The sequence below is a fragment of the Lepisosteus oculatus genome, chromosome 20 (assembly GCF_040954835.1).
Source record: "Lepisosteus oculatus isolate fLepOcu1 chromosome 20, fLepOcu1.hap2, whole genome shotgun sequence".
NCBI lineage: Eukaryota > Metazoa > Chordata > Actinopteri > Semionotiformes > Lepisosteidae > Lepisosteus > Lepisosteus oculatus.
The window spans coordinates 13979248-13992451 of NC_090715.1; the positions used below are offsets into that span (position 1 = coordinate 13979248).

The 13204-nt window shown below is 37.3% G+C and overlaps 1 long non-coding RNA gene across 3 annotated transcripts in view; it reads right to left on the reverse strand.

The window, feature by feature from the left end:
• The window catches only part of LOC138224380 (uncharacterized), a 42604-nt gene that overhangs the window by 20577 nt on the left and 8823 nt on the right, over positions 1–13204 (reverse strand). For all 3 annotated transcript variants that reach the window (XR_011182857.1, XR_011182858.1, XR_011182859.1), the window contains exon 2: positions 5645–5749. This is a non-coding gene — a long non-coding RNA (uncharacterized lncRNA). The remainder of the gene's footprint in view (positions 1–5644; positions 5750–13204) is intronic.

A 13204-nucleotide genomic window follows, 5' to 3' on the forward strand; every position in this document is an offset into this window, starting at 1 on the left:
AGGCTTTGTTTCTTACAATACAACCCGGGGGCCCGAAATATCTTGAACAGTTGATCAGAGCTCAGCTGTGGCTGGGGTTTTTAAGGATGAGTCTTTGAGAAATCGTGCATGAGTCATGTACACTAACACCTCTAAACCTCATTAAAAGTTACAAGTGGTGGACAGGTGAAGGACACTGTGGATTAGTGTCACCGTTGCCCATTACACTTTACTGCAAATCTGTGGTGGAAGAAGGACGTCTGCAGATTCCTCCATGTACCAATTTGCAGGATGAATAGATAACCTTTGCTGACGTACTCTTTGACTCACAGCGTTCTTCATCTGCCTTAACAACTGAAAGGCATCATTCACTTTGATTGGAATCCTATTTGTTTTGTCTCTGATATAATTCCTTTTTTTTTTGCTTTTTAATGAGCCGTTTTAATAATCTGCTGTGGAAAAAGCTCAGATTACTCTATTGCACAAAAAAGCAAATGTATGATTCATGCTTAGATTACTCTTAAAACTGGTTGGATGAGCACCGCACAAAGAAAACAGAAAGATTAGAAGCATCACCAGCACAGCAATTACAAAAGCCAGAATGTTCCTCCAGTCACATTCAATGCTGACCTTTGTTCATGTGCCAGTATTTTCCGGAGATGCTTGAACAATCACACTAAAGCACAGCTATTTCTAAAGCCTGCTAGCAGCATTTCCCTAATCTTGTTCAGTTGGGGAGAGGACATAAAAAAAAATAACAGAGAAAACCTGTCTACAGTGCTTTAGTCAGTCTTTCAGTCCTGAAACATCTCTCTCAGTGAGGTGATCTGTCATATTTCTAGGCACATCTGAAAATGGGTATACTTATGAAAAGTTTTTTTTTTTCCATTGTCAACTTCAAATTAATCTTAAAGGAACAAGAAAAAAAAATCTTTAATTTGCAGCTCAAATCACATCTCCTCTTAACATACAGAATATAGATTAATACAGTAATTAAGACATCAAAGAGTATTTCCCTTCAAGTATTCACTCAACTGAAATGATATACTCATCTTTGCTTGTTTTTCTCTAAACAGCAGCTTCCTAAAATGTCCCTGAAATTGCTTTTGTACATATCACTATCATAACTTCAATGGAAAAACACCACACAGTACATCCAGTATAAACACTTATTGTTCTATTCAGTGTCATTCTCAGGTGAACAATTATTTACAGAGACAAAACACTTGAAAATTTGAAGGCATGTTAGAAACTTCACCATTAACTCGATTAAGTAGGTTCCAGAGATCATTATATGGCTTTATATAGAATAGATGTTCTAGCATTACAGTTAAACGGCAAACTCAGGAGAAGATCTTTATTAACTTTCAGTTTATCTTTAATTCAAGGTCTCTTGCAGTTTTCAAAATCCTTCTGCTATTCTGGTCTTGAAATGAAACCAATCTGTAGTCAATCTGTCTTGCTTCAAATTAGATGCTCCAAATTAATGATTTCATAGCATGTGCACTGGTATCCTTATGGTAAATAAATTGAAATTGGAGGCTGAAATAAGCTAGACAGATGGGAAATGAAGAGAAAGGCTGACTGGGGCCAGCGGTATAGTTTATCAGGAAAGCCATTACACTTCACAGCTTGTAGCGGTCAGAAATCTTTACAGCAAACAGTTTTCATGAAGAAAAAAAACAGATGTGAGCTGAAGCAACAGATAGGTAGTGAGATACAACATTTCATCCTTATTCAGACACCCACTTTATCGTTAGAGGGTCCTTGTGAGCAGAAGCCTAGCTCAGGAGAGAAAGTACCCAAGGCGGTTCAGGAAAGCTACTGTACATCTGCACTGGTACAACTCTGGATGGACACGACACAAAGCGGGACTGCAGCCTGGACAGAACACCAGGCCATGCATCCATTCGGGGAGGAAACTGGAGCACCTGGCAAAACTCCACATGGCTGCAGGTTTCAGGGAGAGCTGTGCATAGATGGCATCTCAGGCTGGAATCGAACCCAGGACACAGGCGCTGTGAGGCAGCATGTCGCCATGCGGCTTGCTTGGCAGCTATTTGTCATCAAGTTTCCAAAGAGGCAATTACTGTATGGTCTCTGTGATTTGTCAAGACATGTGTGATTATGTACATACAGTACACAGAAATACACACAATACAAAGCAATTGCAATAAAATGAGTTTAACGCCACTGTTCAAATCTAGGGCCAAATAAATATATTCAAACAATGTATTCACGTCCTGGTTCTGATGTGTTATGCTTTCCTGCGGTCGCTGTATATTACTGTAATCTGTGCTCCCCTGTACCTTCAAAAAATGCAATCTATACAAATTTTTTAAAAGTTGGTAATAAAAAATACACCTCTGTCATCTCTCATCAGAAGTGTTATGCCTTCGGCTCCAAAACATGTGAAGAGCTTATGAAACATTGAAAGCATTTCTGTGTGTCTGATGAAAGCTCGCTTTAGGAGTAAGCCTGTGCAGAAATGTAAAAATGAAAGGAATATATTGCAGGAAAGGATTTTCAGTGCCAAGACACTACATGAAACTCAAATCAAGCTGTTGCTGATTAGTTTACTGGTAGCTTCCCAAAGAGATTAATCACACGGGGGCAGGAGCGGTGCGTCATCTGAAAGAGTCTGCATTATAACAATTTCAAGCTGCTTTACTCACACCATACCACAACAGTAAGAGGGAGATAGAGAGGAGAGACAATGAATGGCGGGGTGATTTAATTCTATTTCCATTTTTGCTTCCATGGTTTTGTTTGGATCCCCTGTATGAATGTCTATGAAAAGATTTAATTAAATGGAAGAAGCAAAAGAGAGAACACTTATAGCAGCCCTTTGAATCCTTAAAGTCTGATTGCTTCGCTGAGATAATTGTTTGCCTGAAATCCCAGCCAGTGGTCAAACGCCAGTGTGTGGAAGTCAAAGGCAGCTACTGTATGTGCAGAGCAGAGGGAAGCGCACTCAGTCTCCAACAAGAAGAGATGACTAGCATGACTGCACTGATATTTTATCAGGTGATAAAGCAGCAGACTGTGACTTTGGTCTATAATGGAGTCTATAATAGAGAACAGAATTCTCGGCTACAAAAGGTTCAATTTTCTGTTCCTACCGCTAGGTAGGCAGACCTAAGAAACACCTACATGAGCTCTTTAAAGCTAATTCTAGTTCTTAATTAGTTTTAATTTTTTCAGCTCTCTAATTTGTGGAAAAACAAGACTGGCATTAGCTGAGCAGAACGCCAGCAAGGCTTTGCAATACTGTAGCTGTGCCAGAACACATCAGCCCTTCCATGTCTTTCAGTCACCATCTTCTCAAACCCCTGTGGTATATGATTACTGAAAGCAACTGCCTAATGAAGCGAAGTTTCTGAGACAAATATCTAAATGATGGCATGTCCTGTATTTCTAACAACAAGTGAGCCTGGTTAGAAAGTGACATGAGAGGAAAGCTGATCACAAATCATTTTACTGGATTTTTGGCAAGGCAATACATATGACAATGTATTCATGGCATGTCTTACTGAAAATTATTGTTTGAAGACATGGCAATGGTGCCACTGTATTCGTAGCTGAATACGTTGATGAAGTAATGATCTTTATTGACCTCATGGAAAAACATGGGTGTCTTAGAAACTTAGTGAGCTTAGTGACCTTTACTAACTTTGCATGCAACATCTTCTGTGAGTTATATTTTAATTATTTTATTCTGGGCAACAGTGCATGTGCATTTGTTTCCTTCGCATTAACTCCGTAGCAAAGATCTTTATTGTTATGAACATACTGCAAGATCGTTTAAAAACAATAGGAAGCCATTCAGCTCATCTGCCTTATTTGGTCATTTATAGCTAATTGATCGGAGGATCTTATTCTGTCATTCATAGAGAGAAGACAGGGAAACTGCTGAAACCACATACGTCTAGAACCCTTTGAAGAAAGTAGTGCCTTCTGTCTCATGTTTAAAATGCATTTCAATGTAGTTCCCTCTCGTGCCCTCTGGTTTGTGTTCCGTGATTTATTCTGGGTATACTTGTTTGAATTTTCCCTCGAGATGCTTGAATACTTGTATCAAGTCTCCTCAACTTGCATATGGTTAGACTTCTCTGGACTGATTCCAGTGTAGCAATATCTTTTCTTTTTTTTTTTTTTACAACGTGCTCACCAAATTTTCCACAATATTCTAAACAAGGCCTTACAAGTGCATTACACATTTTTTAAATTCTATGCTTTTAGAAAAGTATTCTACGGTTCTGTTTGTCTGGCTTATTTCTTCCCATGCTTGTTAAGGTGTAGTACCATTGTCAGACTGAAGTCTCCAAGAAGAACTACTGACTCTTGGCAGAAGTCAATTCAATTTGCTGCAGCAAATGACTGGAACGATCTGCAAAGTGAACTGAAACTGTCCGCCTTCATATCCGAGGGTGTTTTCAGTTACGAAATTAAATCTTTTCAAGCTGCCACTTGTACTTGTTAACACTGCAGCATGATGCCCTGCTATGTCATTTTAAATTGATCATCCTTTTCTTACTTTCTCCCTTTCGTCTTTGGTGTAACATTTGCTTGAGCCTCTTGGCCAGCTTGTCATTGTAAATAAGAACCTGTTCTCAACTGGCATACCTAGTTAAATATATTACATTAGTATTCATGTATCTAAATGAAGAACCAAGTACCAGCTTTCCATCGGAAAAACTGGTATGTTGAATCTGGTTGCACCAAAATTTTCTGTGCTGGCTGTGTGATGCTAACACAGGAACTCAGCTGACTTCCCAACTGGAACTGATCTCAACTCTGTGCAGAACACAAGCATAAAGGCACTGGGAGCTTAACTTGTGCATCACCTGGAACACAGGTGTTAGCTCAAAAACACAGCACAGGACAGGACAGCTCTGCTGTAATTACACAGAATGCATTGATTCAGTTCAGTGGCAGACAATGTAACCTCCTAAGAACATACTGTACGCAGTTCACAGAGGACTTTTAACTGGGAGGATAAACACCTCCTGGTTATCAAACAGAAGCCTCTGACCATGTGTACTTGGGTAACAAGACATTGTATTCCTTCTATTCACTTCACTCCAAAGCTTTAGGTCAATGTCACAGAACTGTGGAAAATGAAAGGAACACTTGCAAACCTCACAATAGCCTGTGTTACATTCAACACATTTCTGAAGAACTGCAGTGAGTTTATTGCTGCCCACTGTCAGTCATCTAGATTTATTATTGTATTAATGGAATTAATTGAACACACTCTCATTGCGGTAATGATATAAGGATCCCTGTAGAACTGCCCAGATTATAACCAGCAGGGACCAGGAATAGTCTCTCCTATAATTACTATCTCCTGGCTGCCTTAATACTCTGAACCCTGCCATAAAAATACTTAGCTGCACTTTCAAAGGTAGAGCTGCATAAAAATGAGAGCTCAGTCATTCACATTTTGTTATCTGAGAGGCAGATGGAATGACACTGAGTTGATTAGCACTTAAAATTGAAAAGAACAGCCGCAAGAATTTGTACTGATTAATCAGCACTGAGTGGGATGAAGTGACAGAAAATGATTCACCTGGTTAGGAAGGAAAGCATTGCTTCATCATGACTATGTTCTGAGAGGTCTCAGAGGTGTGTTTGTGAGGTGAGCTTTCGCTAACTTCTTTACCTTAGCCGGTTGTTGTAATTAACATCTGCGTATGAAAGAGAAGTGTCCAGAGAGGTCTGGTGTAGTGGAACAAAGCTGGGGGTCACTACAAGTACATGCCTTTGGCTGTCAAGAAAGAACAAACCGGTAAAACATTAATAGATGTATTATGATTAGACAAATAGCTATTAATATTTAGGGTTCATTTTATATTTCTGTAATGTCACAACTACTTACAGTATGATGGTTTTATGATCATAATAAATGTGCATCTCCACAACTAGCAGTGATACTCATTCTTTGGTCTTGAGGATCCACAGCCTTATGGGTCTCATAAAGAACTCAAGCTTCTCAAAGAACATACTTAACTTACTTTTTTGAAAATCATTGGTAAGTCTTAACAAATTACATCAATTTCTCATTCAATTAAATCAACAGGCACACTGTTGGAATGGGCTTTCCAGACCAGGAGTGAAATAGTGGAATAATGATATACTGTATATATATACTATCATATATACTACAGTGTATGTATGCTAAAGAAAAGTTCAGAAGACTCATTTGAATATATTAAATATACTGTATAATAAATGCTAATAAACATAAGAAATGATACATTTTATTTCTAGTAGTACCCAATTCATATCCATAATGTTTTTAAAGGTCCATTTTGATTCACTAACCATAACCCTAGCTCCATACAGTACATGGTTCATCACCAATATACAGTAATCACATTTGATTCATATTTTAATGTAATGAAACCAACTGGCAAAAGATGTTGGCCAGTTGGCACAAATTATGGTCATGACCCAGCTGTATTCAATTCTTTCAATGAGAAAAGTTTCAGAACTAATGCCAGTTAATGTTGTGAGAAAACTCTTCAGACTACTCAGCTTTCTAAAGATTCCCAAAACTCTATAGGAGGCAAAAAACAGAAGCAAAATCAATATGTTGTTTCTAATATTCCCCACACAATCTTAAATGGATTCATTCAAATGTCCAGAGAACCATTTTTCAGGGCACACTGCCCCAAGCTGAATTTAAATGTGTTGAAGGTTTTGAAATCAAGAAACTGACATTTTGAGAAAGTTTGAATTAAACCTTTTCACCGTGGACTGGTTTAGAGGGATCTTTTTCTGAAGAGAATGAGGACTTAAGAGACTTTTAAAGTACCTTATCTTTTTTTTCCAGTTATGAAACTGGTTTACTATATCAGAGCACCAATACACTAACTCCGGCTAAATATGCCTATATAAACTCTTGTGTTTACCCTGTCATTTGTATAGCTTTTGTCTTGTCAGGAAGGTTCAATTACAGTACAGGTCAAAGAAGTTTACATTTTTTATAATTTATAAAATCCTATAATTTGGTATATATGAACTACTGATCCCAACATAGAACAGGAGTAAACCGGTATAACCAATTCAAATAATTTGTATAGATATTGAACTGACAATACTGGAGCTCTGCTGTTGTACCTGTGACCAAGATACTTCACCGAAATTGCTCCACGGAAAAAAGTGATAAGCATCAGCCAAATAGATTAGTAATAACAATAAGACCTCTTCTGAAGGTTTATTGTGAGATTTTCCAAACTTAGGCTTAAACCTGAGTTCAGCCATATATTCATTGAGTTCATCGAGTCTAGACTTTCCTTTCCTTTGTTGCACTCAATTGACTTAATGATGAGAGTCCACATCACATCGAAAAATCAAGAGGGGCTAAGTACTCATGGGAGCTAAGGTTACCTTTGCGCTCCTTGCAAATTCAATAACAGACATATAGAGATGTTTGTTTACTGTAAAGTTGGAGTTTGAGAGTCAGACAAAATGGACCATGCAGTCATATATAATTTCACAGCTTTAACATGTATGGAGCTAGGGTTAGGGTTAGAGAATTAGGCAAAATTGATCTTTATAAACCTTATGGATGCGATTTAGGTCCTACTAAAATTACTAATTTAATGGCATTTCTCTGCTTTTTGACATTTTAATTTTTGATGTTTTTTAGCATTTATTAGGCCCTTGAAAATGTCCCACTCTACAAAGTGGTAATTCAAAATTTACAAGTTGAGGCCTTTCATAACCAAAACCTCAGTTAATTTGCCCCTCTGAAACACAATGGAAGACTTGGTTTCAAACAAACAAACTTTGCTGCCACTTCTAACCCTAACCCTTGCTGCAGCCTTTTGAATGTCCACTATTCAATACGCTCTTAACATACGTAGAGCTTCACAAGAAATAATTTTCAAACTCCAGTTACCTAAAACTCTTAGCACAACACTTGAAAGCTGTCTAAAGAGCACTCATTTCCATTTTAACTCTGCATTTATTTATTTTTTTCAATTCCATGCCATTATTGTAGGTCTATTTTCCTTAAGGGTTTATGCTTCACTTTAGTTTTTAATGTGTGCAGGTGCTTAGCTTAAATCTCACCAGAAATAATGAAGTCATATTGTCTTTGTTGTAATACAACCTACATACATGAAATAAAATCTTCTCATTTTAGAGACTATTGTTTCACTAGAGTTGACAGAGTTGACTGATTTAAGTTGCTTTTTACTGATGGATATTATTTTAGTGGCATAAACATTCCCACTGAAAAAACTATGCTAATGAAGACTTCATTAAAATAATGTGCTATGTGAAATAATGCTGATGGCAGACTCCTCATCAGTATTCAATAACAGGTCTGTCTTTTGGAATGTCAGTGATTCAGAACCATCAGTGCACCATCTAATGCAACTCTCATTTCATCAACATGCACTAATTGAAATATGCATTTTATATGGGCTCAGATTAAAGCCCTTTGCAATCACAATTACATTTTGCTCACGTCTTTTCATCAGGGCAAATGCAATCTTACATTGGGTCACAAAACCTTTGATTTATTTTTATAAACACGTGTTCCCAATCAATTTAAATTTTAACTGTGGTCAGAGATGAAGTACAAACTTAACAGAAATTTACCAGCTACCAATATGATATATTTTTCTTTCGAGCCTTTGTGATCAACTTTAATATAAAGTGAAATCTCCTGTTTCTTCTGTTGTTTGTTTTCTCCGTTAAATGCACACAGCATGGTGCTGTCTAAGCTTTCATCAGAAAATATTTTTTTTTGTTTCCTGCTGTAGTTGAAGGAAGCATCACGATGCTATAACTACTCTGATAAGTCACCCTCTAATCTCTTATGTAATGTAAAATGAGTGCATGTCTAGGAAATATATATTTAAATTTAATTTTACAATAACTTGAAAGGCAAAGGCTATTTGTGTAAAATTATGCTGTAAAATGACTGCTCACCAATGTGGACATTTCTGTTAGAAATGTTCTGCACAACAAAAACCTGCATAGTACTCTGAAACACTGAACAATTTTAAAGACCTTGGGACAACAAGAGGCCATCCACATTCAGTATTCATTTTTCTCATTCCATAATACTACTCACCAATTAAATGTCCAGATAGTTGATAGAATCTTCAACGAACATATTAATTGGAGCTGACTCTAATCATCCACTATTGAATATACTGTACTGTATACACTAAACTCCTTATTTTGACAAAGGCACTAATTGAATGCACAAGCCATGATAATAGAGAACCTGCTTAATTGAACATGAATTTGCCAGGCCTCTCAGTCAGTGGTTAAACCTTTTTGTACTGTAGTTGATTATTACTATGGTTAACCTGCGCATCTGATTCCCTTACTATTGAGAGGGAGTATTTCTCCAAAAAGGACCAAAAAATGTGTTTCTTTTCAGCCTTTCCTTCACTGAACAGAGCAGGAGATACAGTATTAAATAACAAAATCATTATCATAACCATGTTACTTAATTCATACATGGCTATTATCCAGTCATCCATGTCTTCAATAAAAAAAACACCATATCATAATTGATCTTAATAAAGACAAGTTCCTAGCAAGGCAACCAAATTTAAAATAAGGTAAACTGAATTTGAAAACTGAGAGGCTATGAATTTTAAGAAATTGATGTAGTATATTGCACTGACTGCACTGAAATTTCCTTCTCAGATTTTCTTGCATTTGTGGGAGAAATTTGGTGTGTTTTCATGAACACTTCTCTCTACTACAGTCAAAAATGGCAAAATGGTTGAAAAACCTGCTCTCTGAGTGATTTAACACTCATGAATATGTGTCAATGCCTGGATCTCTGTGGATTTGCAATCCGATAGCTGATAACTTTTGGATGTTCTTCGTTATTTTTCTGTTTTTTAAAAGACGTTTGGAGCAATCATCACAGTATGACAATTAAGGCATGGTAGCACTTTACCAAATGCAAGAAAGGATTGGGTAATTGCATTTGAAAGCCATTAAGATGACTGAATGACACATTCTTGGGATGCTTTGAGACAGAAGAGATTTTTTTAAGTGCTCCAGAATCCGAAGAAATTCATTTTTAATTTGAGACTTTAAAAAAACAATTATGATTGAATTTGTTCAATGTCCATGAACAAATAATTTGTTCATTTGTACGTGATTAAATCTGGTAATTCTCTCCCTTTAATTAACACACTAAACCAAGTTACTCTTTAACTCTTACATTTTAGGTTCTAAATTCCAAGAACAGGATTATTGCATCTTCTGATAAACTGATTTGCCTATTAATTGACAAATCACTTGTGCAATCCCCACTTGTTTGATATTACAAGTGTTCAATTGAGATGAAAGTTAAAAATACTTAATCAAAAACATTTTGAAAACAAGTAGAATATTTTTATTTTCTCACTCTGGAAGAGGGCTACTCTTAGTGATCTGTTTCATGCATGTTAATGAGAGTGGGAGGACTTGAAAAATGTTTTTCTTCCATTGTACAAACTGAACTCGGAATCGTTGTATTTAATCTAAACTATAAAGTCTTTGACTTTGAACATTTGTAAATTTTAGAGACGGCATGCACTTGGACAGCTCTAAAACACTTTTGATACTGGTTCTCCTCCGCTGTGCACAGCACTAAAATTAGGGCATGTTGGGAATGACAACACTGCAGGTGGGAATACTAGAAATTATTTGAAAATTGGGGAAAAAAACTGACATATGTAAACCCAGTCACCATTTTTCACAGTCAGAGGGCCCCAGCAAGAAAAGGGGGAATAGTGCCCATCAGAGAACCATGTCTCTCTCAACAATAGTGCTGTAATTCATAGATGCTGAGCAAGAAGCTGAAGCCAAGGACATTAACCAGCCCAAACACAAAAGCATTAAGACAACGGGTTATTCAGGTTGTCCTGGAATCTCCCAGGACTTACATGCAAGGCATTCCTCCTTCACCCAGACGTTGCTTTTATACAAAGGGGATTCTCCCCCCCCCAGATCTCTTAGACCAGAATCAGCAGAGATGGCAACCATATCAAACAATGTGGCACTGCTTAGGGATTCTCAGTCATAAGCAGCTCGTCACATTTCCCCCACTTCATCTGGCACACTTGGTCTATAAGGTTCAACCTGTGCTTTGAATTAGTGTCACAGCTGTTAGATGAACAAGAAACATTTTCTTTGCCTTACTGTTCTTTTTATGTTAAAGCCATGTCATTTCAGCAAGCAGGCGAAACATTGCACAACTGATAAAGACTAGTGAATGACTTTGCACACCAACTGTGTATTTTCTCAGCCTCTTGAGAATATCTCTCTGTTTGGGTTCATTAACAAGGGTCATTATAGAATGACCTGGCTGACCTGACCAAAATGAAGTGTCTTCCACACCCTTTATTATTCTTTAGAAATTATGTTTCTCACTAAGTTTCGCAAGTGATGAAGGAACCACAGCAGTTTCTCGGGACCTGGCGATTCAGCTGTGAGGAAACCCTACGTTGATTACTAACATAGTTCTCAAGGGTCTAAAACCCTAATGCATGAGATTTTCAATTGAAATTTGAGATTGTTCACTGTTTGCATTGATGGCTGACCGTGAGATTTCATCCCAATATGTGAGACATCAGAGCTATACAGTTAAGTAGCACCAGGGCTATTGTCTAGCAAATGATCTTCAATTTCAATTCAATTCATTTTGATAAAGCACCCTTCACAACAAGGTTGCATGCCCAAAGGTACTTAAAGCTGTGTGACAATACATGACATGGAGGCGAGGAACCAAAAACACCTCTGTAAGGAGAAGAAAAATCTCTAGGGGTCCAAGGTCAACTGGATGCCCAACCCCTCTGGGCATGCTAAGATTATACACTTCTAAAAAAAAGTACTAAATGTGGAGTATCAGGTCTTCCATCATGTCCTTCTGTGTGCCAGTACTCCATGCAAAGCTCTGTAGACCAGCAAATCCTCCTTGATCTTGCAATATATTACTATGAAACAATCATTTCAGTATGAATTCTTGTATTGATTTTGTCAGTGTTCATGCATTTTTTGGCCAAGCCGTCGCTCTGACTTGTATACAACTACAGGAAACCATGACGAATTATTAGGACTAAGCAGAAGCGGCAAGAAAGTGGTTGAAACTACCTTTATTCCCATTGGTCTGACATAAAAGGTATCAGTATGTATTCCTCAGGAAAAAAAAATGTAATTATGCATACTAATGGAGCTCAAAACTTTATAATCATGTTGTAAGTGGAAGAACCTTCTGCTACAGCCATCCTCTCATGCTCCTTCTGTGACATTTTTACTGGGTCTTTCTCATCATCTGTTTTTCATTTTCCTGAGGGTCTCTGTTGGGCTGGCATTTTACTGAAATGTATCATAATTGCTTCAGAATGGATTTTCATTCTAAAACTGACAGCATGTTAAGTGTTCCCCTGGTAGTTTGCCTCAATCTCGTGCTGGAGTGGTTTCCCGAGTTTTCTGCTGTGAACACCACCTGTATGCAGTCAGCCGGAACGAACTCCTGCCGTCACACTGTCATGTTGTATTTTTAGTTTTTATTAGATAATTATCGTACACAGTACAGGGATGTTGATTAATGAGCTTAATTACGATGTAAGAATCTCACTGCTACATCCGAAGATCAAAGATGACAGTAATTGCTGTTCAATCTGTTGAGACTGAAATTTAGATACTTGAAAGAAGACAGACACCCTAGGACATCCTGTACTGTATGTCATTATTTTTAGATGCGGATGCAATCCTACATTCCTTTCCAGAGTCTCTTTCCAATTAGAATTCACATTTTCACCATTTGTGTCTTCCTCGGTTTAATTAATTATAGAAAGCATGGTTAATAAAATTGTAACAAATCCTTATCAGGTATAAGATCTTGAGGCAGGGTAGCTGTAGAAAGTTCAGTAGCTACGTCAGCATGCATAGGCTACAAGGTAACAGGTAAAGGTTCATTCATAGCTCAAAGGTAATTGGTAAAAAGGTGTCACACCTGAAGAAGGGCTCCACAGCCAAAACGTTTTCTTTTTTTGACCTTTCAGTATGGAATAAATCATTACCTGCTTTACCTGTTCTTTTGCAGCCATTATTAGTTAATTGGTTGAGGGCTAGGAATACACATTCTCACATGGCTTGTGTTAAGTCTTAATTTGGTCTAAAAAAAGTTGTGCAGAGTGCAAGTGGTGTTGGGTGTTTTTTTTTTAAATAGTCTGTATTGTTAATTTATAGC